General features: G+C 39.3%; 2 non-coding genes across 2 annotated transcripts; both read right to left on the reverse strand.

Moving 5' to 3' along the window:
* Positions 1-733: 733 nt before the first annotated feature.
* TRNAV-AAC lies at positions 734-806 on the reverse strand. The gene has a single exon. It is a non-coding gene; the product is annotated as a tRNA-Val (tRNA).
* A 4,597-nt stretch (positions 807-5,403) lies between these two features.
* Positions 5,404-5,476, reverse strand: TRNAV-AAC. Its single transcript has one exon. It is a non-coding gene; the product is annotated as a tRNA-Val (tRNA).
* Positions 5,477-6,368: the final 892 nt, after the last annotated feature.

The raw sequence follows: 6,368 nt of genomic DNA on the forward strand, positions 1-6,368 counted from the left end.
AATGAAAACAAAAAGCAGCTGCCTTTTTCCCTTTAAACACCTGAATGACACCTTTGGGCAAATGAAAAGAGCAGAAGGTGAAGCGTTAAACTTTCTGTCACCTAAAAGTACTCACTGAGCCCAACAAACCCAGACAAAGATTACTGCAGGCCAATGCTCTCTGATGCAAACTGTGAAAGCATTAGTGCTAGGAAATACGTCGGGCATAGACAGTGTCCACAATAACCTCGCAAACCACCTCTGGCAAAGCATGCAAACGCGATGCTAGCAATCTTGAGACAGCAAGTGTGAACAACACTGGAAACACAGCACAATCGACGTCGACATATGTAAAAAGCAGGACAGTGTATTATGAATTTATGCTTTAAATGTCAGTAGACTGTGTGGAATACTTTCCTAATACAATACAGAGCTTTCACAGTGAAGAGCGAAGTACTCAATGCATGACTTGAGTTATAGTAGGGTAGGCTGTCACTTTAGTGCAAAAAACAAGGCAAGCTGCAACCGGCGGTGGAGTTGACAATCACTGGCACTGAGAAAAACGTGACATACAGCAGAAATGACACCGTTTGAATAAATGCGAAAACAGAAATGTCTGGCAGCATCCATTAAACACTGATTTAAGCCCGAACATCATTTAAACTTGGACACAGGTAAACTGGGTGTGGGGGAGAGAGGTGTTCGGCATCTATGTCCTTCAAACCTGACCAGAAGTAAATAATGGGGGAAAAAATGTTTCTGCCCGGTTTCGAACCGGGGACCTTTCGCGTGTTAGGCGAACGTGATAACCACTACACTACAGAAACTGAATGACTAAAACAATCATTCCCCTCCCTCAAAATCAAGCTCCATACTCTGTAGTAACAACTGTGTTTCTTATAACCACCACTCCAAAGTAGTTCAATGGCTCACTCAGACCTGTCTGCCATTCAACTAAATCATCCATCTTAATTGAAGTGAAGCAGTGAGTACTGTTCTTGAATGAATTTGAAAGTAAAGAACACTCACACCAATATGTCACTGTCTTCATCTGCCTACTCACTGAAAACTGATTATGGGAACATACAACTAAATGTATGTGACAGCATTCAAACTGAACCTCAGAATTTCAGGCAAAGATGTTAACTGATACACTACAGAAAGTATGAGCCTTGTACTCTCCAGTAATCGTATCCTAATTTATTTCTCTCCTTTAAGTATTATGTGCATGTTCATTATCGTTAAGACATCTTTAAATAACTTATTTTACGTTTTTCTATTCCCAATTCACACCTGCTACCCTGATGTACATCATCAAGACCCTACCATGTTTTTCCGTATTCAAATCTCACATTCCTCCTGGAAGTCATTTGTCTCACCTTGCTCATTCTACACCAGGCAGATGAAAGTGTTCACCATTAGTCACCATGCGCAACTTTGCATTATTAAACCGTGCCTTGCTGCAAATAGGAAAGTGAAACTCCTTTCCTAAGTGATAGCTACAGAAAAGAAAGTAAAGCTTATATCATGGTCCTTCTTTTATGTGGATGCCGTGCGCAACAAACCTAAATACAGAGGCTGGTAAAAAAATACACTCACTTATCTGACCAGTCACATACTTCCTCTCTGCCTTTAACAACCGAGCATCGAAACAGATGCAGGTGTCACTGGTCTTACCAGTTCCTCAGAGTGACAATTTTCAATCAAGCATCAACAAAAGAGCAGATCTGACAACTCTTGTATTTCGTATCAAATCTGACAGCTCTCACACCTTACAAGAGTTTGGAGGTTGTGCGATCAGGAAATTCTGTAAGGACTACAGTTTCAGACATTTAAAATCTTGCTTTCTCCGCTTATAGTATTGTACAAAATGTAAATGGAAGAATAAATGGTTTTAGCAGCTTTCAGGAAGCCCATATTGCACTAATTTACTTTAAAAAAGGCTCTGCTATCATGATTCCATCTAAAAAGAGTGCTAGCTGAAAGTCCACGTAGAAACTACATACTGGGTCAAAGAATATAATTTATGATATCTAGGATGTGCAATACTATAGGAACCCAAATTCCATTGCGAGACGAGGGCAGAGACTGAATAATAAAATCATATCAGTAAGGAAAACATAAAAAAAAATAAATACTTTCGAACGACTCTTTTGCATTACTAGTACACACAATGTCAGCACATAATAACACGTTCCAGTTTTAGGATGGAATTGTTCATAGTTGTTTACTAGGCTAACCACCACAAGGGCCTTTTAAGCCTAGCCATACATCCCAAATCTCTGTCATGTTCGGGTAAGTGTAAGCAGGTGTTTGGGAGATGAAACATTTACAAGCAGGGACCTGGAAGATGAACCATTTACAGGTTGCCTGTGTCCATTAGAGACATAGGTGTCAATAAAGGGATGAAGTTTCTATTCCCCATCCAATTGTCCAAGTTACGCTTGAATTGGATTAGGGAGGAACTCTCTTCACATTTATAAGGAGCTTATTCCAGAGATGGGGTAGTCTCTGGGACACATACCTGTCTCTCCAGCAGGTCCGATTAATATCACAGGCAAGGTTTAAATCTTTAGAACAGGTAATTCTGTTGCTGTTTGTTTTGTGGATATGCAGGATGTCCATCAGAGTAGGGTCTGACAGTGCCTTGTATGCCAGGCATCGATCTCCCGTTAACAGCCTGTAGGAGCTAGAGTACAGGAAAAGGCTTTGAGGTGGTCTGCATAGGACATTTTCTTATGCCCTTTATTCTTTTAGTGAGGAACCTCTTTGGACGTTCCATTTGTTGGATATGGCTGGTGAGTTACATACAAAAGGGGGCACTGCACTCAATGATAGGTCTGATGACTGACTGTTTATATTCAAAGAAAAATGTTTCAAATTTTTTTTTCTTTTTTTAAATAACCACTGATAATGTTATCATCCCAAGTTAACTGGCTTACTTTTACCGAAAGGCCTAGCTCACTGCATGCAATCTTCACTTATAAGATCCTAATAACTGAATACTGACACAGCTGAGCATACTTCTCACCAATAATGCTACCTGCAAACTAAGAAGAACACAAGAGGAGGCTCTGACACTTTCTCAACCAAGGTTAAGAACATGATCCCACCAGCCATACAAAAATAAGGAAATCAAAAAAAGCAATCAATCAAAAGTCATTCAGTCATTCAATTCATTTTTATTGAATACAGAGTTATTTCTACTTGTTTCTCTTTTTTTTGAGAAGGTGAAACTCAGTATAATTGTACCTATTTAACACACACAGACATAGACTTTTTTATTTTAATAACTATCTCTTTTTCTAATTACTGACATTCTACCACACAATCCTACTGCTTTTTTTTTTCAACTTTTTACTTGCTTTATGAAATCTCTCTCTTAACTTTTAACTTTTATATTATATTACAAAAAAAAAAACCTATACATATATTGCTGCTTGTATTACTATTACAAATCTTAAGCACTATTCCATCATCTCATGTTCACTGCAAGTTACTATGTTAAGCACTACTGCCTATAAATTATTCTTCCTCTAATGACTGATAATTTGAGCTACTGTGTCCGGATCGTGACCGAAAAGGTTCTGTGGACCTGCTCATGTACCCGGTTAAGAGACTGCAAAGAAATAAATAAAATAAGAAATGGGAGTACTGAGGGTATTAAGGGGGTCAGCAGAAATTATGTACAATTAATTAATTCTGCCCAATATGTTACAATTTGCTTTGTGTGTGACAGGGCAGGGTTGTGATTCTTTTACTGGCCGCATAATTTTATTGATTCTTGAACAAAACTGTTGTCGAGCTTTAATATGCTTTTCCTGTAGGGTAGTGTAGTAGTTTTGTATTTTTCTTTAGATTTTTGCAAGTGTTGAGACTGCTGCTGGCTGTTTGTTTTTACTACAGGCCATATTCCTATGATTTATCTCTGGTCAGCGTCATCTTTTTCATATCTGGAATTAGCTATGGTGCAGGTTTAAATCTGACTCCATGTTGTGCTGCAAGGGAGCTTGATACGGAGAGGACGGTTTTGCTGAAGTGAGATACTGCAACATCTACTGGCAGTGTTTTTAATGGGTCCCAGTTGCTCTGCATAAAGACAGACAAAAACGTTTTCTTATCAGGATTTGAGATTGCTTTACATTGGATGCCTCTATGAAGCTGCTGAGCTTCAATATGGCGAAGGCTGGGTTCTAATCACTGTGTCGGCCATACTTCCTCCACGGGTAATTTTGGTGGTATTAGATGTCAGTATCCAGTCCAAGACACTTTCTTTTCCAGTACCTTTATCTGATTTTCTGGTCGTATATATTAGATGTCGTAATTCATATAGACTGATACTGGGGTGAACAGTTTCATGACCACACTTGGACCAATCATTATTAAAGTCATCTAGCACTACTGTTTCAAGAGACGTATTTGTACTTAGCCAGGATAAAATGTCCTCAGAGGCTGATTGGTCTGCACTAGTCAGTATACGGAAAGATTTTTTCTCAGTTAATTTTAAGTGCATTTACAACGAGTTCAACCTTATCAATGTTTGGTGTTCCTGTGGGGTGCGCAGCCAAGTGAAAATTTATATCAGAAATATAAATCCGGGCCTCTACTGAAAATGGACATGTATCCAGCTAGACTAGCCCGGTCAACAAATGTAAAATAAATAAATACCGAGTCAAAAATATTGAGTCCAGAATGAAAACAAAAAGCAGCTGCCTTTTTCCCTTTAAACACCTGAAAGACACCTTTGGGCAAATGAAAAGAGCAGAAGGTGAAGCGTTAAACTTTCTGTCACCTAAAAGTACTCAATGAGGCCAACAAACCCAGACAAAGATTACTGCAGGCCAATGCTCTCTGATGCAAACTGTGAAAGCATTAGTGCTAGGAAATACGTCGGGCATAGACAGTGTCTACAATAACCTCGCAAACCACCTCTGGCAAAGCATGCAAACGCGATGCTAGCAATCTTGAGACAGCAAGTGCGAACAACACTGGAAACACAGCACAATCCACGTCGACATATGTAAAAAGCAGGATAGTGTATTATGAATTTATGCTTTAAATGTCAGTAGTCTTTGTGGAATACTTTCCTAATACAATACAGAGCTTTCACAGTTAAGAGCGAAGTACTCAATGCATGACTTGAGTTATAGTAGGGTAGGCTGTCACTTTAGTGCAAAAAACAAGGCAAGCTGCAACCGGCGGTGGAGTTGACAATCACTGGCACTGAGAAAAACGTGACATACAGCAGAAATGACACCGTTTGAATAAATGCGAAAACAGAAATGTCTGGCAGCATCCATTAAACACTGATTTAAACCCGAACATCATTTAAACTTGGACACAGGTAAACTGGGTGTGGGGGAGAGAGGTGTTCGGCATCTATGTCCTTCAAACCTGACCAGAAGTAAATAATGGGGGAAAAAATGTTTCTGCCCGGTTTCGAACCGGGGACCTTTCGCGTGTTAGGCGAACGTGATAACCACTACACTACAGAAACTCAATGACTAAAAAGATCATTCCCCTCCCTCAAAATCAAGCTCCATACTCTGTAGTAACAACTGTGTTTCTTATAACTCCACCACTCCAAAGTAGTTCAATGGCTCACTCAGACCTGTCTGCCATTCAACTAAATCATCCATCTTAATTGAAGTGAAGCAGTGAGTACTGTTCTTGAATGTATTTGAAAGTAAAGAACACTCACACCAATATGTCACTGTCTTCATCTGCCTACTCACTGAAAACTGATTATGGGAACATACAACTAAATGTATGTGACAGCATTCAAACTGAACCTCAGAATTTCAGGCAAAGATGTTAACTGATACACTACAGAAAGTATGAGCCTTGTACTCTCCAGTAATCGTATCCTAATTTATTTCTCTCCTTTAAGTATTATGTGCATGTTCATTATTGTTAAGACATCTTTAAATAACGTATTTTACGTTTTTCTATTCCCAATTCACACCTGCTACCCTGATGTACATCATCAAGACCCTACCATGTTTTTCCCTATTCAAATCTCACATTCCTCCTGGAAGTCATTTGTCTCACCTTGCTCATTCTACACCAGGCAGATGAAAGTGTTCACTATTAGTCACCATGCGCAACTTTGCATTATTAAACCGTGCCTTGCTGCAAATAGGAAAGTGAAACTCCTTTCCTAAGTGATAGCTACAGAAAAGAAAGTAAAGCTTATATCATGGTCCTTCTTTTATGTGGGATGCCGTGCGCAACAAACCTAAATACAGAGGCTGGTAAAAAAATACACTCACTTATCTGACCAGTCAGATACTTCCTCTCTGCCTTTAACAACCGAGCATCGAAACAGATGCAGGTGTCACTGGTCTTACCAGTTCCTTGGAGTGACACTTTTCAGTCAAGCATCAACA

Source organism: Protopterus annectens, chromosome 5.part1 (assembly GCF_019279795.1).
Source record: "Protopterus annectens isolate FY-2018-M chromosome 5.part1, PAN1.0, whole genome shotgun sequence".
Taxonomy (NCBI): domain Eukaryota; kingdom Metazoa; phylum Chordata; order Ceratodontiformes; family Protopteridae; genus Protopterus; species Protopterus annectens.